The sequence below is a fragment of the Nomascus leucogenys genome, chromosome 16 (genome assembly GCF_006542625.1).
Source record: "Nomascus leucogenys isolate Asia chromosome 16, Asia_NLE_v1, whole genome shotgun sequence".
NCBI classification, from domain to species: domain Eukaryota; kingdom Metazoa; phylum Chordata; class Mammalia; order Primates; family Hylobatidae; genus Nomascus; species Nomascus leucogenys.
Genome location: NC_044396.1, coordinates 18,795,633 through 18,821,973, shown reverse-complemented (window position 1 = coordinate 18,821,973; position 26,341 = coordinate 18,795,633).

Sequence of the window (26,341 nt, the reverse complement as noted above, 5' to 3'; positions counted from 1 at the left end):
GCAAATAATTTATAAAATTATAAAATACAAACATAAAACATTTTTAAAGATTAATTTTACTATTTATCAAAAGACAAAATTAAAACAAAAGTGTCATCTGTCTTTGGATAAAAAATTAAATGTTGATAAGATGCAGAGTTGGTAGGAATGCAAATTGTAGAGATTCTGGAAAGTAATTTGGCAAATAACCTTTGATTTAGCAATTACATTTCTAAGAACTTAATAGAAGAAAATATTTAAGAAATTGATAAGAAATATATTTATATTCTAGAATATTTATTTCTACTTTTAGAAGTGAACATATTTTTATATCTAATATGTCTAAATTTTGAACAATTTGGGATTTGTTCATTGAATTTTGGAATATCTATAAAATAAGTAATATGAAGACATTTTTGAATATAATTTTGGAGCTTTTTATCCACATAAATGAGTATATTCAAAAGTTTTAAATCAGTTTTCTATAGTTATCTCCACAGTAGACTTCAAGTGTCACCTATTTTAAAATTTTTATTAACCTATATAAGCTTTAAATTTTTATCTAATAATTTTGTATTACTTGTTCAATTACAAATACCTAAATTTGTTTTTAACACTATTTCTGCTTTTAAAAATGGAATCTTGGACCAAAAACCAATTAGCAAACAACTGACAATATCACTGCTCTCTTCAGTGATTAAGAAAGCTTTATATGATAAATTTAAGAAAGAAAAATCAAGACATGACTGAGAGTCATCAATTTATCTAAGGGAACTCCTTTCTTGTCAACAGGAAAACATAAAGCAAATTGTGTTCCCCAAGTGTTATTAGAGTGTGAAAAATAAAACAAATGCCCAGGAGCCTGAACTGTTTTTCAGTGACTATGGAAGTATGTGATGGCATATTAGTGACCTGGCAGCATGGAAAGTTGAAGTTTTTATTGATTATTATATATTAGTAAGGTCTCACCAGGATCTGAAAGAATTTTTAGTTTCTTTGTGATGTTGGGATAGAGACCTATATTTCTTTTGCTGCACTTTCCCCTTCTGTATAATAGCACTGGTGGAATCTTTCTTTCCTGTCTTTCACAATACACTGCACACAGTATCTGCAGTATCACTAAACTAATCAATGTATGATCATAAATGAATCTTTCAAAGGGGCAAATGCTAAAAACTACAGTCTGAGATCAGACTCAGAATGGTAGAATCACCACATCAGCCCCTAAAACATCATTTAAAAGAATAAATATTTCTTAAAGGTAAACTTGCACATCAAATATCATTAAAGTTGATTTTAATGTTATTTTTATGGTATCGAATTTTCCCAAATTAGAACTGCCAGCTTCCAAAATGGCCTCCAATGATCCCGATCTTCTAATATTTTTACCCTCATGAAGCCTCTTCCACATTCTATCAAGATTGGTCTGAGTGACCAATAGAAATGGTACAAGTGATTTTATGTCACTTCTAAGAATATGTCATCAAAGACACTGTATTTTGCCTTTCTTTTTTTTTTTTCCCCTCTCACTGTCTTTCTTGGATCACTCTGGCAGAATATAATCACCGGGTCATGAACAACTCTGTGGAGAGAACCAAGCGAAAATGATCAAAGCCTTCAGCCAACAGTCATGTGAGTGGGTTTTCTTGGAAATACACTCTGTAGCCCATGATAAGTCATTAGGTGACTACAGCCTTGCCCAATAGCTTAACTGCAATCTCATAAGAGATGAACCAGAACCACCCAGCAAATCACCGATTTTCAGAAACCATGTGAAATAAAAAATGTTTTTTATCCTTTGTTGTTAAGTTTTGGTATAACTTGTTATGAAACAGCAGATAAATAATACACTTTCTCATTTCAGTTTGAAATTGTTTTGAACTAATTACACAACAAAAAATTTCCCATATTTTGGCATTAGTTTTTAGAATATAGTTGAATAGAAAAGAGTAGTAGACTATATAAAAGTTATCTATTTTATAAAGATGACTTACCTCTCTAGATTTTCTTTTGGTTTGCTAGGGATAGAAAATACAAATGCAACTAGGCTGAATTTTCTTATTCTAAAATTTAAAAACTATTATTTTATAAATTTACTGGGCTCTTATTTATTACTTGAACAAGTAGAATGTCACATAGAAATAAAGCAGTAGAGAAATATTTCATCTTTAATAAACACAGTAATCAGAAATATCAATAAAATGTTAAAATACTAAATTGTCTTAAGATCTGGAATATATTTAACATACTTATCTACTGAACCTGATGATTTTCTAAAAATTTATCTTATTCAGTGATAACACTAGGCTTTCTTCTCTTAACCAAGACCCATGATAAGACAACAATGAGGATGTATATGTGCAGAGATAGAGATTCAAAGCAGAAAGTAAATTATAACAAGTGGGAAAAATTGCTAAAGCTAAAATTTTGACCAATTTTGGCATATTCTTTTCCACCAGCCACTTATGAGACATTACAGCACATCACCTTCTATTGTGAAGTGAGCCATAATGAGATGCACATGTGATATGAATTTATCTCCAAGAATATTTCTGCCTCAAGGCATGAATTATCTGACATGTGGGATGCCTACACAATTGGGTGTTCATTTACCAAGTTTATAATTCTTCGTATAAACCACATGTATTATTTTCAATATGTAATATTAATCTGTTGAGCTTTTTCTTCTAATAAAGTTTAAGGAAAAAATCTAAAGTCAGGAAGAAATATTAACAGATTAGAGCTTTAGATATATCTGAGTTTCTCTTAATACGAAAGTAAGTTTGATTAATAGCTTATAGCTCCACTGTGCACCACAGTCTTGGCTAAATATCCCAGTAGGCCATTAACGGAGTGGGGCGGGAGTGTGGGGATGAGTGTTTGTGGAATAGACTGTATATTCAGAAAGCACTGCAGGATTTCCATGGGCCATGGAGCAGAAATATAATGATCTTCTCTCATATACATCAGACAGATTTGGAAAATGCAATTGGCATCACAACACAATCAGTGCTTCAAAGTAATTTACCACCACCACAGAGCTTTTAATATAGTCACAATATTGCTGTGTCTTGTGACGGCTCAAAAAGTCTGTTTTAAAAGGGAAATTGAATTATGTATTTTCTTTGGCATGCCAAACATTTGATGAATCTATTATAATCTAAAAGCTAGGCATGTCAGAACATTAGCATTGATGTTTAATAGCATAGGTCAGTTCCAGAAAACTGCTGGTATAAAGCTTGTTTAATAAAAAATGTGTTATTTTTCAAGTTTTTATCCACTTTATGTAGAATTTTACAGATTTACTCTTTTAAGTGCATGGCATTAAGGAAAAAAAATTCACTTTGAAATAGAGAACACAAAGATAGTTTTTTAAGGATCAAGTATGTGAAATTTGTGTATGTGTGTGTAAGACTGACTGTATATTACAAAAAGTAGCAACAGAAAAATTAGGTAGGACTTAGAAAGTGTAAACTCTAACTGCTAACTAAACTAGCCCAAAGATTTCCAGTCCTCTGTAGAAGTCATCTCAATTCCACATATAAATATACATGATCCCAATTTAATTTAATTTAAGCGTGGTTTGCCTTTAACTGTCATTATTAAGTAAGCATGACATAAATATTTTTTACTGTGATTCAACCATTCAGAAAGATTAAAATGTTTGTATTGTAGACATAAAGGAAAAATAAGATATAACAACAGGATTAAACTCTAGACATATAACCAGGAGTACCCAATCCCCAGGTCCAAATAAATGAATTGGCATCCAATATCAAAAGTTCTTTCTTTTGTTTTAATAGGTTTTGTTTTGCTCCTGTTGCGCTTAGTGTGTGTATGTGTGTGAAAGTGTATATAAATGTGTTAGCCCCAATTCTACACACATTGTTGCTGCAAAGATTTAAAGAACTAGAAAAATTCCTAGTAATCTTTTGACTTATTTTATAGAGATCACAGTTTATCTGAGATGGAGAAAATGTCTCACTCTGAATTGAAAAGTATGGCTATTTTTTAAATAATAATATTGAACCCATCACTCAAACACCAATCAAATTGATTTCTGCTGGAGATAAAACATGAGATAAAATTGAATTTGAAATGTACTCCATTGATTTTAACTTTGTATCTCTCGTCCAAGAATTGTAAAATGAGAACAGAATACGTAAAACTCAGCCATAAAGAAGTTATTCAGGTGTTTCAAGGTTAAAAATAGTTACAAGATTCAATATTCTGCAAATACAGGTATAGACACAACCCAAATATCCCAGTTATCCCAAATACAGCTGACCAAGCCTGTAGATATAATTCACAGGAGACTTTAAACAAGGAACAAAAAAACAACAACAGCAAATAATAATAGCAAGACAGGGACCTAACCAGATGAGATGGTTGATTTTATGTGTCAGTTTGACTAGGCCACGGGATGCCCAGATATTTGATTAAACATTATTCTAAGTATGTTTCTAAGGGTGTTTCTGAATGAGATTAATGTATGAATCACTGGATTGGGTAAAGCATATGGCCCTCCCCAGTCTGGGTGGTCCTTACCCAGTCCATTGCAGGCCGAAATAGTACAAAGAATGAAGGTTGGAGTGAGAATTTGCTCACTCTGCCTGCCTGTTTTCAAACCTGGACATCAGTCTTCTCGTACAGTAATACTGGAACATATACAAATAGCTCTGTTAGATCTCAAGCCTTCAGACTTGGAATGAAACTATACCAACTACTCTCGGCTCTCCAGAATTATCTTCATCTTGCAGTCAAGAGATTTTGGGTATTCTCAATTTCCATCATCACGTGAGCCAGTAAGCCAATTTCATATATATGTATTTTCCAGTGGTTCTGTTTCTCTGAGAACCCTGGTATCATCCATAAATTATTAAAATACCTGGGGTTTAACCACTTTCCTGTTGCAACCACTAATTGGCTACAAGATTGTGTCTATTTTTTATTTATTCACCACACATTATGGAGCACCGAGGTATGTTGCTAGATTATGGGATTCTATAATTTATGAATATTGAACCATTTCTTTGAGGGAGCGGGAAAGACAAGTAACAGGTAAGATTTCTTAAAAAGCAAATGCTGTAGGTGTTGTGACAGAATTAAAAAAATAAAGACTTGAAATATTAGTACATAATAACTAGCAAGTATTTCTGGAAATAAAATTAGTAAATGTGATCAAAGTATATTATAATAAAAGCATTAAAAACAGCAATACAGCAAATAAATTCCCATTTATTGATAAACTATATAATATTTGGTATTAACTACTTTCCAAATGCTTTTTTCCTCTTTATGATAATTCTGTGAAGAGAAAACTCTTATCCTTATTTAGCAGAAGAGGAAACTGAGGCATAGGTTGCTTGAATGAAGTTGCTTAGTTATTAAGTGGAAGAGCCAAGATTTTAACCAGGGATGGACTGAATCTTAGGTTCAGTTGTTACATCATATTGTTTAAGTTGCTTAAGTTCAGTTACACCATAACCACGTGATGTAGTAAATAAGAAAGAATACCAAAAAGTTATATTACTAGACCCTCACACACAGTACCAATGTTCAAACACCAAACATGAACCCTGTCAACTGCAGGTATAGCCAGTTTTTTAAAAAGTTAAGCAACCTGCACACATATGTATTGCTGATGACATGGTGTGCACTGATAACTCCTTGGATGACTCTGCTCTATAATATTACTAGTTATTATCCTTCCATAATGCAGCTGTCAGAGTTCTAAAATAAGCAGAGCTTTCAGAGTTTTGTTTCTTATTTCTTCATCCAGCTGAGCAATAAGTGTTATGAATACATGTGGGAAAACACAGAAGCTCGATAGATCTAGAAACAGGTGTTTCAAATGAGAGCTAAAGAAACACAGCAAACTCTGAACCCTTAGTAAATAATAAAAGGAAACTTGCATATGACTGCTACGGTTTGAAAGTGTCCCTTCCAAAATTCATGTTGAAACTTATTACCCATTGTGGTAGTATTAAGAGGTGGGGCCCTTTGGGAAGTGAACACATCATAAATGCTCTGCCTCATGAATGGATTAGTGTGCTATAAAAAGGGCTTGAGGGAACTAACTAAGGCACTTTTGCTCGTCTACTCTTCCACCAGGTGAAGACACAGTGTTCATCCTTTTCTGTTTTTCTGCCTTCCATTATATGAGGACACAGCAAGAAGTCCCTCACCAGACACCAAAGGCTGGCACCTTGATCTTGGATTTCCCAGTCTCCAGAAATGTACGGTAAATCTCTGTTCTTTATAAATTACTCAGTCAGGTATTTTGTTATAGCAACAAAAAGAGACTAAGATAAATTAATGGATATTTTTAATGAAGTTTTAAGTGTGAGTTCCTGGAGAGAGCACTCAATTTGAGAAAAATCCCAGAAATAGAGACAAAAGCAGTCCTAATGCAAACACACCAAACCTAAAGCTTACCTCAATGCCTGCACAAATCTAGCCCTGAAATAAGACTCAGTTCCAGGGAGGACTTTATTCTGCTTTAAAACAGCCACACTTGTGATAAAAAAAAAAAAGAAGGTATTTTTCAAGAGAACAGGGAAGTCATTCATGGAGTCTTTGTAATGTATCTCGAAAATTACACCAGAACAATATCACTGGTGTTCTGATTCACTATTTCAGTAATATAACAAAGTTTGAGTAGCAGCTACAAAATACATTCCCCATGCTAGGCTATGTACTGCAGAGGGTCAAAGGTAAATTAGTCAGAGCTTCTTCCCCCAAAGAGTTTCCAAAGTGTAGAAACAGAAGAGACAAGAGTACAAATCATTATAAGAGAGAAAACAATAAATCCATAAGGAAATGTAATTTCAAAGGATAAGTTGATTTTGTCCTCTAAAGATAAGTTTGGGGAGAGGCTGCCATCCAGCAAAAAAAAAGAAGGTGAGCCAAGTAAAGAGTTGGAAGTAGGAACGCAGAGCCTGTTGGGTTGGTGTTACAAGTCATTGAAGGTCTGTTTTCATCAGAGAGATATGATGATAACTATACATTATAAATATTCATTTGACAGCAGTGTTGGAGCAACAAATTGGAGAGATGAAAACAATAAGTTTTCATGACAGTCTATACAAGCAATTCATAGGGACTAACTGAAATTGGGAAGAGAAACCCTTAATTCTGGCAACTAGATGGACATGACCATTAAATTTGAAGGTATAAATAAAGATACCTGTAATATTTGAAGGTGGGACAATTAAAATAATGTTGGAGTCCTTAACCAAAAATTATGTAAAAGTCAATTAGATGAGTTAGCTTGGTGAGCAAAGATAAATTTTTGACAATTGAGATTGAGAGCTTGGAAAAGTAGATGTGTCCTGTTCAATGATTCAAACAGGTTTGGGACTAGGAAAGAGTGCAAGGTTCAGTTGAGAATTTGGGGAACATCACCATAGAGACAATTGAAGTTATGAAAGTGGACACATTCATAACGAGGTACACAAAAGGAAATTTAGTTATATCTGTATTTATTTAAGGGACAGAAGAGGAAGTAAAACTAGTAATTAAGCATACAGAGTGTCAGATAAGTAGCACCAAATTTAGGATCCTACAGTTTAAATGTAGCAACATGAAGGCATAAAATCTAAAATTTTTACCATGGCTTTACATGTTTCAATTTAATTAATACTCTGAAGCATATTAGGCTCTGAGCCTTAAGCTTCAGCTTGCTACACCTTGATTTCCTCATCTATAAAATATAAATAATAATAACAGCAAGCTCATGGGGCTTTCAAATATGTTAAATGAGTTAATGCAAATAAAATTCTTTGAACAATGCCTGACACATAATAAGCACCTGCTAGTTTTATTATTACAGTTTTATGTTATGAATGATTAAACAGGAAAGGCATCAAAGAACTGGTAAGTGAAGCCAGAGAGTGACAAGAAGGAGGTGATGTTCAACAGTATCAAAAGCCAAAAAACATTGTAATTAAGAAAATACAAGTAAGTTTGTCATTAAAATTTCACTTACTATTATCCAGAGAGCCACATTATGGTGGGAGCAAAATGTAGAATTCAAGTGCTTAAAGAGAAAAGTATGCTATCTATATAAATGTAAAATTTCAGCATGCTTTCATAAAACTAACCATTCATGTTGATGAAGCTCATCAACTTTTCTGTGTTCTAAACAAAAACCTGTATGCAACTTATGTGTACCCATACCACAGCATCAGTTACATTATATTGCAATTAATAATTAAAACTAAATACAAATGCACTTATAGATCAATGCTTTAAGAATGAAAGAATACCTTTATATTCCTAGTGCATAGCACAGTACAGATCACATAGGAAACACTGAATAAATGCCAAAATAATACAGTTTAAAAATGGATAATGCATTAAAACAAAAGCAAGGTTGTCACCATGGAGAAATATGCAATATGAAATTGATAAAATATATGCAATCTTTTCTTTGTTCTGAAATTACTTTTTTAATTTAATTTTATTATTATTATACTTTAAGTTTTAGGGTACATGTGCACAATGTGCAGGTTTGTTACATATGTATACATGTGCCATGTTGGTGTGCTGCACCCATTAACTCGTCATTTAGCATTAGGTATATCTCTTAATGCTATCCCTTCCCCCTCCCCCCACCCCACAACAGTCCCCAGAGTGTGATGTTCCCCTTCCTGTGTCCATATGTTCTCATTGTTCAATTCCCACCTATGAGTGAGAACACGCGGTGTTTGGTTTTTTGTCCTTGCGATAGTTTTATTAAATTTACTTATCTTACTTATCTACTTGTTTAAACCAGACTTTCAGTGTTATTACTGTGTGGAGAACTTTAGCAACAGAAATGCATAAAATCCCCTTTGGAAGAAACCTTCACGGTATAGTAGCAAGTAGGCATTTTCTTTATTCTGAGATAACATAATGGCATGTGTACTTCCATAGGCATGGATACAATTACCTACTGGTGTATTCTTAACAATGGGTTGTATGCTGTTAAAATGCCATGACAGAACTGCAAAACATATCACCTGTCAAACCAGACTAAGGTCCCAACTGCCACAATCTACCAGACTGCAGCTCAGTGATTCTTTTTTAATTGGCTTGTAAGCTTTTCGCTGTTTTTAGATGAAGGGTAATTTGGCTAATTAACAATTTTATGGGTTCTTGTTCTCTAGCTGGAAATGAAAATAACTCTTTTCTAGTTCATTTGAGAGAAGTTAAAGAAACTTTGGTACACATGGATGTACAGATGGGAACAATAGCCACTGGAGAACGCAAGAGGAGGGAGGAGGAGAAGGGGTCTATGGTTGAAAAACTACCTATTGGGTACTATATTCACTACCTGGGTGATGGGTTCAGTTGTACTCCAAACCTCAGCATCAGGCAGTATACCTTTGTAACAAACCTCCACATGTATCCCTTGAATCCAAAAGTTGGAAAAAATAAAAATAAAACTCATGTCTGGAAGTGGCTTTACACACTTTACCAAAGTGAATTCAAAGAGTTGATAAATGTTTTTGTGTAGATAGAGGAGATCGAGTTTTATGTAAGTAATGATATATGTAAATATAACAAGAACATTTATTGAGCATATAGTGTACTAAGTGCTTTGGTAAATACTGTAAGGTATAAAAAGATATTGCATAGATCTTATCTTCAAACAGTTTACTGTGAACTTGAGCAGGAATAACTATATATTTAAAATTTTACAGCAACTTAAAACATATTGTCATATACATTTACACCCTCATCATAAATTCTCTATACTTTGTCAGTGGTCTCCAGATTAGTCTTTCTTCTGTCTGTTTATTCCAATTCTTGGTACTGTTTATAGAGGAGCATTCCAAAAATACAGATTATATGCTACTGTTCCAGTTTGAAAACATAATTCCCTGGCACTCTAAGAGAATACAATCCACCTTCTTGGGATGGCATACAAAGCACTCCATAATTTGGCTGCTGGCAACCTTACTACTGCCATTTTCCAATCCCATATTTAATGTCCAACAACACTTGGTCATAAAACTTGAAGTTCCATAAGAAAATACACTGTTTGTCTTCTTAAATGACTTTGTTTATGCCATTTCCTCTACTTAGTATGCCCTTTTGTCCACATGGTAAACTTTTGTGTTTACTTCAAAATGCTATTTAAGTGTCACATCTTTCCCCAAAGAAATATTAGAATTGATTCAGAGTGCTTATTTTCTCAGGGCTTATAATTAATGGCATGCTAGTTTATCAACCATCTCTAAAGACTTTTTTAAAAAGCCCTACTTTGTAGCAGTTGTCAATTTCCATGGTGTAAATATGCCCAAATTGGCAAATTTTAAGTGACTAAACTGGCATGGCTGAACAGGAAATTGAAAAGGGATGCTTCGTTGGCTCTCCTAAACCAGTGTGAGCTGGCTCTAGCACACTGCTGGTTATAATCCAAGAAAGATGCCTGCAATTTATAGATTATAGAACTCTCTAAATTAATTAACGTAACACCTACTTGTGTGTTACACGTTCAAAAAAGTGCTAAGTAAACCCCAGACTATTTATTTTTTAAAATCTTGCTTTAGAGTTTGATAATTTCTAGCCTTTTAATCCCACATAATTTCTGTGAAATAACCCCATCAGAATTAATCAGAATATATTTGTACCATTTTTTCAAATTTCTTCCCATCTTCTCTCCATATGATAGATATGACAAGTCACTTGACCTAAGGAACTAAAAGTGAGTGTTTTTGGGCTGATAGTTTATGAAAGGATATAAGAGAATTCTACTTTAGTGCTTTGCTAAAACTCTTCATCACCTCTTTATAAATTTGCACATGTATTCCTTGAATCTAAAACTTGAAAGAAAAAAAAAAACTCATGTCTGGAAATGGCTTTACACACTTTACCAAAATAAATTCAAAGAGTGGACAAATGTTTTTGTGTAGATAGACAAAACTACCAAAGCTTATTAAGGAAGAAATAGATAATTTGAGTAGCCTTGCATCTCTAAAGAAATTGATTATCTAGTTGAAAAACTTTCTCATGTACAAAACTCCAAGTCCAGATGGCTTTGCTTTGAATTCTACTAATCATTTAAGGAGGATATGATACAAATTCTACAAAAATCTTCCAGACAATTGAACAGGAGAAGGTACTTTCCAAGTAGTTCTAAAGTATGACCTTTGATACCGTTTGGCTCTGTGTTTCCACACAAATCTCATATTTAATTGTAATTCCCAATGCTGGGGGAGGGAGCTAGTGGGAAGTGGTTGGATCATGGGGGTGGATTTTCCCCTTCCTGTCCTCATGATAGTGAGTGGGTACTCAGGAGATCTGATCATTTAAAAGTGTGTGGAACTCCTCCCTTCACTCACTGTCTCTCTCTCCTGCCACATATGAAGACACGCTTGCTTCCCCTTCATCCTACAGCCATGACTGTACGTTTCCTGAGGTCTCCCCAGCCATGCCTCCTGTACAGCCTGTGGAACTGTGAGTCAATTAAATCTCTTTTCTATATAACTTACCCAGTCTGAGGTAGTTCTTTACAGCAGTGTGAGAACAGACTAATACAACCCTAACTGCAAAACCAAAGATCTTACAAACAAACTACATATAAATAATTCTCATGAACATAGATGTAAAAGTTATTACCAAAATTATTAAATTTTAACCAACTTTCTTTCTCTCATATACATATAAAATATATATTTGTGTGTGTGTATATATATACACACACACACACACACACACACACATACACGCACATACAATGTATCATGATCAAGTTGGTTTTGTCCCAGGATTTTATGTATGGTTTAAAAATTTTAATCAGTCAAATGTAATTCACTGTATTAACAAACAAAAAGAGATAAGCCACAAAAGGGATTTGAAAAATATTTAACATCCATTAATGATAAAAACATGCCAACAATCTAGAAAGAGAAACTTCCTCAATCTGATAAATACATCTATGAAAAACCTAAACTTGATGTCATACTTAGTGGTGAAACATCAAATGCTTTCTCCCCTAAGTTCAAAAATAATGTAGGATGCCACTCTCACCACATGTATTCAACATGATACTAAAGTTTCTGACCACTGACTAAGAGAAGAAAAGGAAATAAAGGGTCCAGATTGAAAAGGAAGAAATAAAACTATATTGTCAGACAAGATGATAATCTATGTAAAAAATCAAATGGAATCTACAAAAAAAACCTAGAAGTAAAAACTGAGTGTAGCAAGTCTGCAGAATGCAAAATAACATTAAAAATTATGTTTCTCAATACTAGCAATGAGCAATTAAAGTTTGAAGCTTAAAAACGTAATACCACTTAGAATAGCAGTAAAACCTGGAAAATGCTAAGAAAGAAATCGGACCAAAAAAAAATATAACGTGCTGTATGTACATTGAAAACTAAAAATCTTCCTGGGAAAAATTCAAAGAAGACCTAAATAAATAGAAACATATATCTTATTTGTGGTTCAGAAGACACAATATTATTAAGACATCAATTCTCCCAATTTGCTGTATAACTTCAAAATAATCCCAATCAAAATTCCAATAGGATTTTTAATACATATTGATAATTTTATTCTAAATTGATACAGAAAAGCAAAGTAAATCAAATAGAACAACTTTAAAAAGGAAGCATAAGGTTGGAGGACTAACACTAACCAATTTCAAATTTTATTATACAGCTACATTAATGAATGCAATGCGGTATTTGCTTCAAAATAAACCAATATATATTAGTGTCACAAAAGAGTGAGTCCAGAAATAGACTCACCCATATACACACAATTGGTCTTTGACAAAGGGGCAATGGCAAACCAGTAGAGAAAGTATAATCTTTTCAAGAAAACAATTGGATTACTTATGAATACACAGTCTACCCAATACCCAAAAATTAACTAAAAGTGAGTCATAGACTTAAGTGAAAAATCTAAAAGTAGAAAACTCCTGGATGATAACTGAAAAAAAAACTTTCATGACCTTGAACTTATAATACCAAAACATGATGCATAAAATTAAAAAGCTGATAAATTGGACTTCATCAATATTTAAAACATCTGCTCTTTAAAATATATTGTTAGGAAAATGAAAAGATAAGCCAGATGGGGGAATATACATGCAAATTATATACATATACATACATATATATGTGTGTATATATATATATGTGTGTGTATATGTATGTATATATTCCCCCATCTGGCTTATCTTTTGATTTTGTGTGTGGGTGTGTGTGTGTGTGTAAAAAACAGTTGCACCCAAACTATATAATGGACTCCTAAAAGTCAACATTAAGAAAATAAATAATTCAGTTAAAAAATGGGTAAAAATTTGAATGGACACTTCATCAAAGAAAACATAGAGATGCCAAATGAACACATGAAAACATGCTGAAATCATTAGTCGTCAAGGATATGCAAACAAAAACCACAGTGAGATACTACTATAAATCTTTTAGAATGGCTAAATTAGTCTGACTATATCAAGTGTTGTCAAGTATGTAGAGAAATAAACTCTCATTCACTGATGACGAAAATGTAAAATGGTACGACTTTGCAAAACAAATTGGCAGGTTCATAAAAAGAAATTGAATATGCACCTAACATATGATGCAGCCATTCTATGCCTAGATATTTACCCTCACACACACAAAAATATATATATAAAGATTTGTATAAGAATATCTTTAGCAGCTCTTGTAATATCCAGAAGATAGAAATAACCAAAATGTGTCTAAACAGATAAATAGATAATCTAACTGTGGTATGTTCATACAATGAAATAGTATTCAGCAATAAAAAGGAAAGTGCTATTGACACAAGCAAAGATGTAGATAAATCTCAAAGTAACTACACAGAATTTTGAAAACCGGGCATATAAGAGTACGTATTGAATGATACCATTTATATAAAATTCTTAAGAATACAAAATAATATATAGTGAGAAAAAGCAGTTCAGTGGTCTCCTGGGGATAAATATGGGGATATTAGAATGCAGGAGGGGTGGGAGAGAGTGATTATTAAAAGGTAAAAGAAAACTTTTTGGGAGTGATAGTTATATTCATTATCTTGATTGTAGTGATGGTTTCATGGTGCATACATATGTCAAAACTTAGCCTATGGTATATTTTAAATATATGCTGTTTGTCAAATTTATTATACTTCAATAAAGCTATTAAAAAATAGATATGGGTGCCAGTGAGCAACAGTGGTAATTATTTGAACAGAATGATTTAGAAGGACAGACAGATTTAAAAGGATGGAAAGTGAACAACAAATGGAATTTTGATTGTGTAACAGTGTCACTAGTCAGGAAAGAGATAGTCAACTGCCCTCTCTCATGATAAAAAGTATGGATTCCATGACACTCAATGGGATTAAAAAATATTTCATGGGACAAAGGAGGGACATGATAGACAAATTTTTCAGGCAAAACTACATTAATGACTTTTTTATAAAGGAAACTTCCCAACAAAGTGGTAGTGGTCTTATAAGCAAATGAAGTGAGCTATCAGGGAAAGAGAAGGGGATTTTACAGCTCTAAAGAACTGAATTTGAATCTTGTATAAACTAGTCAAGTTACCTAATCTCTTGAGTCTTGTTTTTTTTTAATATAAGCAACTATAAAACCAATAATTATCTCATGAGGCCATTGTGAAAATTTTAAAATTATCAATTTTTTTCTTAACCACAGCAGAAGGGAAGATAGCCCTGATGAGCAACAGCTATAGAATACATTCAAAGTGCTGGTGTAGCCCCAACCAATTACAGAGTCAATATGCACTGAATTTGAAAATACATTAAGGACCGATTTCCTCCCATGATTGGGGTTAGCTTTCCTTTCTTGAGTGTAGTATCTGGTGTTCATGATGTGTGAACCCTTCATACCCTGTGTCCACTGAGTTAAGTCCCATGTGAGCCTCACCATGGGTCACAAGACCATCCCCATTCTATTTTAATATGCACTACAATTTACCACTGGGAGAAGAATCTGCCAGCCATCATCACCTCCTTTTCTTTGAACACTGTCTTTGTCTTTGTCTTTGTCTGATGCCATGACTTAAACTAAAGGAGTCTCCTTTCCCTTTTCCTAATGCTGTCATCAAGTAAGCATCACTAGTGCTTGTAATTACCAACTATCATACTTCTCCCATCAGTATGAACTTAGATTAGACATAAATTTACAAAGTACCCTTGGAAATTGTGATTTAGGCACCCAGTCCACAATTGAGTCCATTTATGTGTCAATGCATGCTTTCTTTTTATACATCTTCCTTCCCACTGACATGCTTGGAAGTTGTAACATTCATAGCAGTTGAGCTGAACCCGTGGATCTAAGAGAAGTTTTGGTGTGAAGAATCTTCAAGAGTCTTTCTTATGTCATGCTCTAGTTTAGACTCATTTTCAAGTCCAGACACCTGGAACTTTCTTTTGCTCTTCATCTCTGGTTTCCATGGCTAAATCTGCTGCCACATAGTCTATTTCTTAGACAGCTTGTTCATCTCTGAGTCAAGAATAGGACATAATCTTCCCTACTGTTTCCTTCCTTCCTTCACACCTTTCGGCCTCTCCTTTTTCAGGCCTTAACTCTAATCAATAAAGAAAAGCAGATTTGTGAAATTTAATTTTCATGGGAAAAAAAGATAAAAATCCATAGTCCCAAGCACCTGCCTCCTGTCCAGAATGATAACTAGAGACCCCACTTTTAATTTTGAAACTGGAAGTCACCAGACCTTTTACTCCTTGTCCTCTTATTCTTCAGGACAGGTTGATACATCTTCCTTGAGGTTCCTTCCTTCCGCCACAAGGATAACCATGAAGCAAAACAGAAGGCTCCCATTGGCCCAAGTGGCTGAGCTGCATCTCTGAGGACTTCCAGATAAGTAGCCTGATGGACAATTGTATTGGCTTTATATCTATCTGAAAATGATCTATTTTGTTCATCTTCTCACAAATAAGAAGATAATTTTTTCATAGTAGTCATTGCAGACATGATTTTACATTTCTGCATTTATTATTTAATTCAATATATAATATGCACATTTTCAGAATAGGAAGTTTGCCTCCTTTTTTTCATCTATGTATCACATCATAAGTACAGTTATTGGCCTGTAAGTTTTAAGAAATATTCGTGAAGAAATGACAAATAAATGGAAAAAAATTCATGGTTTGTTCAATTACAGATGAACCCAGTAGTGGTTTGATATGTAAGTCTGGGTGAAGTATCATTGAGGACAGAATGTATAAAGCATTGTTTGAACTTGGAAATAGGATGATAAATAAATAGCAGAGGGTAAAAGAAATTTGGCATCTCAAGAGGGAATAAAGGAGAAACAGAGAAAGTAGAGAGAAAGGGAGGGAGAAGGAGGAAGAAAGGGGGAAGAGAGACAGAGAACACACATATATTCTCTTTAGCAACTGTAGGGACTTTTAGGCTCTAGGATATGAAACTATTTGTTTTACTTATTTTTAAAATAAATTGCAACTTATTTCAAGTATTACTCAATTATTATTAAAGAATCTATCCCAATAATCATATAATAAAGTAAGACAAAGTCTTTATTTATTCCCTCATTTTGCTTCATTTTAGTCAAAAAAGGTTAAGACAAGATAAAGGAGAGGGTAGAGAAGAAAAAAATACATGTATTTTTTGTATTGAAAGAGTGAAATCTTGGGAGGAAGTATTTTAGAGAAACAGTCATCAGGGGATATAAGTTCAAATTTAACTTTTGACATTAATTAGTTCAGCAGTCTTGGGGAAAACACTCATCTTCATTGCACTCAGATTCTACAACCGTAAAAATCACAGAGCACAATGAAGGTAAATTCTACCTTGCTCTAAAAAGTGCACTCTGCTTCTTAGTGTAACCAGTGAAATTGGTAAGAGTGAAATATCAGGGGTGAAAACAACCCAGACTCAATGGATTCAGCCCAGTATGTTTCTGGCTAATTCATTAGTACTTCATTATAAACTCCTAATAATGCAGTTTATTATTTTTGCGGTTTACTGCACTGGCTCGTTTTCAATTTGCAATTTTTATTTTCCTCCATAATAACCCCTTGAAACAATTCTCAATTTAATGGAAAGAGGATTGGTCTAGCCATTGGAGAAATAAAGTTGCTAATCCTTCTACCAAAGAGTTCTCTAATACAGGAAAATAATTTCACTATTTGGAACTCAGTTTCATCTTTCAATCACATATTTGTCCCTTCCACAAATACTTATTGAGTATCTACTACATACTAGGTAATGTTTCTTCACCAGCAAAATTATATTTTGCTACACAGTGCTGTATATCCTAAGGTACTTTCCAATTCATGAATACAATGTTATTCCATTCTGTTTCTGATTATATCCCATTTCCCTAAACTACAAATTTAAGGTTCACCCTTAAGAAGTCATCAGAATGATGATTGATTATTTCTCCAAATGCATTCTATTTCTTCCTTAATATTCAGAGGGCTGGTTTCAACTTCCTTCTCTTTCATTGCTTAGGGTTTGCTTCTGTATTCTCATTCAAATCCCCACCCGGCTAAGCTGAACTGGCCAATTATTGCAAGGCCAAAAGGAAATGGCACATTCAAAAGTAATTTGAAAATACAAAACACAGCTAAAACTGAGTAATTATTACTGCCTCCAAACTCAAGTGGTAAAAGGAAAGCAACTCACAGAAACTCCACAAATCAAATGCTTCTGTTCAAAATTATCCAGTTAAGTTCTTACGTAATTCACTGGGTTCAAAGACAGATGCCAAGGCAGTGGATGAAGTTCTAAACCACAGTTCTTACAAAAATGCACAGTAGTCTTAGGAATGCAGCCTATTTTGAGAAAATATTGATATGCTACTAACTTTAATTTCAAAAATTTTAAATTTAATTTTAATCAAACTTCCTTAAAACTTTAATGTTGATTATTAAAAAAATCTATGTTCCAACCTCTCAGAAGAAAGCTGATTATATTTTGTTTTCAATGTAAATCAGTTTGTGCTCTCAGTAGAAATCCTTACCTCTTACCTCACAAGGAAAATAGCAAGCATCAGACAATAACTTTCTCAATTTCCCATTGCACAGCTACAGTCAAATCTGCTCCCATTTCTGTCCTTCCTTCTTCTCCTCCCTACCTTCCTTCCTTCATTCTTTTTTTCTTCCTTCCTTTGTCTCGCAGTGCTCTGTGTCCCATGGTTTGTGTGCACTGGACAGACCAGGACTGTGTAACACACACACACTCCTAATTGTTCACTCATCTGGCTTTATCAGACCTCAGCCCTTCATCTTGTATGTTTAATATTTCCTTCCATGATGGCTCCTTCTATTAAACATATCTGAGAGTCTTTCCCATTTAAACAGTGGCTTCTATTCCCCTAGCCACAGCCCAATTTTTCACCTTCCTATCATAGCCAAGCTTCTTAAAAGAATTGTATATCATCACTCATTCACTCTAAAATCAACAGCGTTTAGGTTTTTGTTCCCAACATAACCACAAATCTACCCTCACTTCAAGAATCTACTTTAATTGCCAAATCAAATAGGCAATATTCATTTACCTTGCTCAAATTATTAGAAGCAATTGCTGTTTTTGACCACTACCTCCACCGTACCTCCTCTATTCTTGGCTGTAGAAACAGCATCTTCTCCTGGCTTTCCTTCTTTGGTTTCTGTATCTTCTCCTTAATAGGTTCAATATTTTCTATTCATGCCTTGAATATCATCTGTTCCACAACTACCACTTTCAACTTTTTTCTCAGTCTTAACACCCTCCTTGTGCATGGCATCAAATTCATGATGATGACTCATAGTTCTAAATATCTATCCCTCTGCACCCTCCTGACCTTTAAACCTACAAATGCCTATTGGACATGTTAACTTGGATTTCTCATGGTATCCTCAAAATAAATCTATCATTTACTACTTTAAATAATGTCAGTACCACACCAGATCTCCTTTCAAACTTGCTTATCAATTCTCTTTTACAGTATCTGTGCACCACTCACAAAAAGGTGGGCTTTCAGTGGCCAGCACTTGCAGATTCTTGAGCCACAGTACCCAGAGGTGAAAGGAGACAGACCTTCCTGGACGATTACCACCCCAATCACCTGCACAGCTTTTTACCAATGACTGTGAGCAAGGGTGTAGAGAAGCTTAGTTGCCTTGCCTTCAGATAGGATATCTCTGAGGCTTCATATTCCAGAAATCTCATTTAAGAACTTTACCTGAGGTTGCATGCTCACTGAGCTTTTTTTCCACCTTCCCTATTTACCTCCCCCACTTCCTTGTCAGTGTCCTATGGCAATACGTCCTCAATAAACCACTTTCACTCAAATCTTTTACTCAAAATCTGCTTCTGGTGAACTCAACTCAAGACACCCTAACACAAAGACTTCAATTTTTTTCCCTAAGTTTGGTTAATGATATTATGGTTATTTTTTTTTTCAAGTTAGAAATTTAGGAGTAGCAGCAGGTATCTTAATCTGGATTATTAAAAATATTTCAACTTTTTCATATTGTACTCCTCACTCCTGCTCTTTAGTAATATGGAGCTACTTAAAATTCCCGGAATACATCAAGCTATCTCTAACTGTAATGTCATATAGCAGCCCAACCAAACCCCAAAATATAACTACAAAGGTTAAATTCATTTCCACGCTTTTGTGAAATTCTGCAGCTTTATTAAATAATTCTCAAGTTACAGAGGAAGAGGATATATTTTGCGTACAAAAATAGATGGGGTTAGAGTGACAAGGTGGTGACTTTGACCTGTCAGAGATATGCACCACATGTCTTAAGTGAAAGAGAAGGAGGTGGTGATCATTGTTCAGGAATGAAAGTTACACAGACCAGAATGACAAACTTGCTCAACTTTCCAAGTGTGACTTGGACCATGGTATATATGCCACTAAGTCACTGAAAACTATGATCATTGCCTAAATAGCAGCACTAGTTTGAAATGTTAGAAATCAGAGGTATTCCAAGGAATCCCAATCTTTATTTCACCAAATTTGGATAATCTTGTCTAAATACTCTGCATTTCATCTTGATGTTTCTCTGTTTCATCTCAATTCTTTCCTCTTCCCACACTATGAGGAGAGAAATGAAATGAGGAATCCAAATAATTGGAAGATAATATATGTAAAACTATACTCACCTGTACTTTACATTCATTTAAAAAATTAAACGAACACCTACTATATGGCAGACATGGTGCTAGATGCTGCAGACACAGTAGTTGACAAAAGGGACAAGGTACCTGCCTTTGTGATATTTACTCTGCTGTGTAAACAACTAAAGAATAAGGTTCTCCTTTGATCTACCTCCAACTCTGCAGTGTCTCAAGTGTCTGAGACAACACTAAATAAATTTGTTAAATTAATGAATAAACAAACTCTAAAGGTCCTTTATCAGCATGATACAGTAATACATCTTGTGCTTTACTATAGAATTCATTTCCTGAGAGGTTTTTTTAATTATACATTACACTATTGCATTTCACATCCCATGCATTTAACACGACCAAAGAAAAGAATCATTACGGTGACAGAAATAAGCTATTATGCTATCAACTACTATCCATAATTAGATGCACATACTTCCTTTTTAATTTCTCAGTGCTTATTCAGAAACAACTGTCATTGTAATTATCATTGACCTTGATATAATCCTCTGATCAAATAAGGTACACCTGATGCATCAATTACCCTAAATTACTAAACTCTCAATGTAATTGAAAAGTAAACAATCAAAGAAGATAATCTATTGAATCATATGACCAAATACACCCCCATACAAAAATGCAAATATGCTTTCCCTTGGCTGCTAAAGATTGCAATTTATTTGAAATTCCCAGCCCAAAGTGAATATCCACATTACTGTAATGTAAGCACATTACTGGTAGCTCCCATCATGTGCTAGACTAGGGTTGTATTTATGTGGCTCAAGTGTGGTAGATAATTGCTGTCTTGCTAATTTGATCAGTTGGATAATTACATTAACTGGACTAACAAATATTAGTATCATTTATTTACATGACCATATTAAACGTACTGAAACTAGTCCACTTAGTTTTCTTCAGTTGCATTAGCCCATAGTTACAGTGTTAGATATTAAAAAATAATAGCTCAACCCTAAGAATAAATAGGATATTCAGAAAACATAGCCCTGGTCTTCATGTGTTTATTGACTACCGACAGTACTCTTGGCAAAGAGAGAATTGTACCCATCATTGATATACTTCAGGTCCTAGAATACTCATTTTCATTGTCTTATGGAATTTTGGATGGAATTATATAGATAATTGCCTCCATTTTCTATATCCTTTGAAAGTGAGTGTCTATGCTGCCACAATTCTGAAATGATTCAGAAAATAAGATAACCAAGCACCTCAAATTTGTAGATGGGAGGAAACATAAGATTCTTCAATTATTTCTATGTGTGAACACTTAGAGACTTTTTTGTCTTGAATCCCAATATTTTTTACAAATACATAGAATGAAAGCAAAGTATATAATTTCACCAGTTAAGGCCAACAGGCACTTCCTGCTTGATCACATAGTCCATAATCAACATAATATCTTTCTTAAGATATTGAAGTTTGAAAGAAAAAGATAGGCTTCTCCCTTAATGTAAATTAAAGTTACAATTCTGCATCTATGTTTCCAAAAGAAAATCTAGTACTCGTGCAAGAAACAAATATATACACCCATATACTTCCTTAATACCAAGGAAAACCACCTCTTAAAATTGATAATTTATGTAAATTTAGTATTTAAAAGGTGGTTTTTAATGAGTAAGGAACAAAAATTTGATGTCCACTTGTTACTATATTTAGAGCCAATTCTGACATCTTATCATAATAAAAATGATGGAATTAAAATGATAAGCATTTCAAGAGGAGGAAATAAAGTGGATAAAAGCACTTTAAGTGTACAGGAGTTATCATTGTATCAAAACCCACATAACATTATCAAATTTTGGATGTTTTTACCTTATTCTATTTATTTATCCCTGTATAGTATATCCACAACAAATGATACCTGTTGTATCAGTCTGCTTTCATGTTATGAATAAAGACATAACGGAGACTGGGCAGTTTACAAAAGATAGAGGTTTAATTGGACTTATAGTTCCACGTAGCTGGGGAAGCCTCACAATCATGGCAGAAGGCAAGGAGGAGCAAGTCACATCTTATATAGATGGCAGCAGGCAAAGAGAGTGCTTGTGCAGAGAAACTCCCGTTTTTAAAAACCATAAAATCTCGTGAGACCCATTCACTATCACAAGAACAGCACCAGAACTACCCGCCCCCATGATCCAATCATCTCCCACTGGGTCCCTCTCACAACACGTGGGAATTATGGGAGCTACACAATGAGATTTGGATGGGGGCACAAAGCCAAACCATATCATCTGTCCAATCATTCTAAACTCTGTAGAATTTATTAACATTCTTATTTGTATTTACTTACTATGGCAACTAAAATCTATAACCAATTCAAAACATGCCAAACAGGGAACATTATTCAGAAAAATATATATACTAAATATATTAACTTTGTGATTAGATGCTGCTTTAAAGAGCATGCCATTTTCGGCAAAAAAAATATATATATATAAAATGGTAAAGATAAATCTTAAAAGATATGTTTAAAAAATTATAAATTTATGTGAAAATGGCAAAATATAACAGATAAATTAGAGAAGACTTAATTAAATAGAGAGATACATGGTGTTATATATGGTGTTCATGCAGTGAAAATTCAGTACTGTTAGAAAGTAAATTCTCCCTAAATTCATGTATGGGTTCAATGCATTCCCAATCCAAAGTCCAGAAAGCTTTTCTTTCAATTTGATAAAGTCATTCTAAAATTCATATAGAAATGAAAAGGACTTAGGAGAGCTAAACCAACTTTGTTTTTGTTTTGTTTTGTTTTTTGTTTTTTCAGACAGAGTCTCATTCTGTCGCCCAGGCTGGAGTGCAGTGGTACAATCTTGGCTCACTGCAAGCTCCGTCTTCTGGGTTCACGCCATTCTCCTTGCCTCAGCCTCCCGAGTAGCTGGGACTACAGGCACCCGCCACCATGCCCAGCTAATTTTTTTGTATTTTTGGTAAAGACGGGGTTTCACCGTGTTAGCCAGGATGGTCTTGATGTCCTGATCTCGTGATCCGCCCGCCTTGGCCTCCCACAGTGCTGGGATTACAGGCGTGAGCCACGGTGCCCGGCCGCTAAACCAACTTTGAAAAAGAACAAAGATAAAGGGCTAACACTAGCTGATTGCAAGAATTACTATAAAGCTACATTAATCAAGATAGTGTGGCGTTGCCCTCCAGATGGACAAATGGATCAATGGAAAATTAAGAAATAACCTGCATATATATGAACAACTGATTTTGACAAAGGTGCAAAAGTTACAAAGTAGATAAAGAAAAACCTCTCAACTACAGTGCTGGAACAATTAGATATTCACATGCAACAAATAAATTTAAACCCATACAGTGCATGATAGACAAAAATTAATTCAAAATGAGCAATAGACCTAAACAGAAAACCTACACTATAAAATTTCTGGAAGAAAACCTAGGGAAAAAAAAATCTTTGTAAACGTGTGTTAGCAAGAATTTATGAGATACAACACTAAAAGTCCAATCAATAAAAGAACAAATAAATTGGACTTCAAAATTAAAATGTTCTGTTCTTGAAAAAAAACACTGTTGCCAGGCATGGTGGCTCACGCCTATAATCTCAGCACTTTGGGAGGCCGAGGCAGGTGGATCACAAGGTCAGGAGATCGAGACCATCCTGGCTAACACAGTGAAACCCCGTCTCTACTAAAAAAAAAAAAAAAAATTAGCTGGGCATGGTGGTGGGCACCTGTAGTCCCAGCTACTCTGGAGGCTGAGGCAGGAGAATGGTGTGAACCCAGGAGGCGGAGCTTGCAGTGAGCTGAGATCGCGCCACTGCCCTACAGCCTGGGCAACAGAGCGAGAGTCCGTCTCAAAAAACAAACAAACAAAAAACACTGTTAAGATAATGAAAAGATAAGCCACAATCTAGGGGAAAGCATTTGCAAAGAATATATCCAACAAAAGACATGTTTAGAACACATAAATAACTCTTAAAACATTTTTTTAAAAAACAGACTTTTTAAAATGGGCAAAATATTTGAACAGACACTTTACCAAGAAATAACAGTCAATTCTTATTAATGACTACAGTTATGTTCTGTAAACTGTCAGTGAACACTGACTTAGGGAATACTGAACCATTGCTACTAGGGGAAATAAGTACATAGATAGATAGGTATATAGAGAGATAGATATAGACATATCTCACATAGATTATAATCTTAAATCCTAAAAATGACTCACCCTGGTCAATTCTATTTTTCTTTTCTTTTTTTTTTCTTTTTTACAGAAGAGAAAATAAGGTTCAACAGTGTGAAATGATTGCCTGAGCCCACCACATTAACAAGTGCCAGAGTTGGAATTCAAACCCCATTGCAACTAACTCTGAGGCTCTTCTGGCACTACACTACACTTGCCCTTACTCTCTTCATCTTCCGGCCACCTTTGTATAAGAGGCTATTCATATTCTCCTTATATTATTCAGAATTCTCCAGAAAAACAAAACTGATAGCATATACATAAATATGTAAGAGGGGACTAGTTAGAGGAATTGGCTCATGCAATTATGGAGACCAAAATGTCCCATAATCTGTTATCTGTAAGCTGGAGAATCAGACATGCCCGTGGTGTAATTCAGGCTAAGTCCAAAGGCCTGTGAACCTAGGGGATTGCTGCTCTAAGGTCCAAAAGTCAGAGATCTGAGAACCTGGATTTCTGTTGTTCAAGGACAGTAGAAGATGGATGTCTCAGTTCCAGAAGAGAGAGTGAATTTGCCCTTTCTCTGTCTTTTGTTCTATCCAGGCCTTTAGAGGATTAGATGATACTCCTTATCTAATCACACACTGGTAATGGTGGATCTTCTTTATTCATTCCACTGATTACTGATGCTCATTAATAAAAAGAAATGCATTTTGATATGTACAACATTGTAGGACGAATCTCAAAATAAGTATGCTAAGTGAAAGAGGCTAGACCAAAAAAGATTGCATACTGCGTGATTCAACATACATAAAATTTCAGGAAACACAAACTAATGCTTAGTAACAGAATTCAGATAAGGAGTTTGGTGAGTGGAGCAGCAGGCAGGGACAACAAAGAGGCATGATTAATCTTTTGGAAGGAATGGACAGGTACAATATGTTGTTGTAATAATGGTTCCATGGATGTATACCTATGTCAGAACTTAAATTGTGTAGTTGAAATATGTGCAATTTATTGTATGTAAATGAAACCTAATAAAGCCGTTTAATCTTTCTGTGATGTCTTAGGTAAGATTCCTCAAGAAACACTCTGAAAGGGGATGTGAGTGCAGAAATGTATTCGGTAACTCACTGGAGAAAAACACCTAGGAAGGAGTGACAAAGCAGAGAAGTAGGAAGCTTTGGAGTTGTCCCAAATTGATGAGAGAGATCTGATTCTTTGCACCTCTGCTTCAACCAGCCTTTGTATTTCAGCTGTCTCTAAGGAAAGGGCAGAACCTTCATGAAGCAGTTTCCTTCAGCCAAAGGCAATCCCCTGAGAGTGACACAGCTGTGAAATATCTGTACACAATATTTTCAGCAACTTGGGAATGATTTCCTGAATCTGGATAACACATTGTAATATCCACCAGCCTATATTTATCATCTCTCTCCTCATTTTCTACTACTACCTATTAGGATTCCTCTGAGCCTCAAAAATGCTCCAAATGCTTTCTTCTCCCATTATGTCCCAGAAGCCTACCAACTCCTGATTATAGGATCAATTACCTGTCCTATGAGAGTGATTCCTTAACTTCTTGCTAGTCTGCCATAAGAAGCTCAGAATAACTGAGTGGCATCTATAGCATAAAACTTAATGGGAATCCCCTTGTGACCCCTATTAGAGGGTATCCCTCTGAGAATCAACTTTAAATCCCATAGTTGTGAGGCCATAATGCACAAATTTCCCCAAGCAGATCATAAAGAGTATAGCCATTCATAATTCAACCCCTTGGTTCTTGGGCCAGTGTAATCTACCTACTAGTGACAGAGCATTATATGATTATTTATTTAGGTGTATACTCTACAGAATGATGTTTCATTCCTGAAGGGTATCTTCTCCAAACTAGCTCATTAGTTCTGCTTTCAAAAAAGCATTCAATAATTCTAGCAGGTCAGCCGTTATCACTGTAGGACAAATACTCTGAAAGCTCTTAGTGAACGGTGCTTTCTGAGACTCCATGAGCAAGAAGGAAATCAACGTGTTACCAGTTTGCAAGCTGGCTAGTTGATCTCTTTGAAGGATGGTGCTATA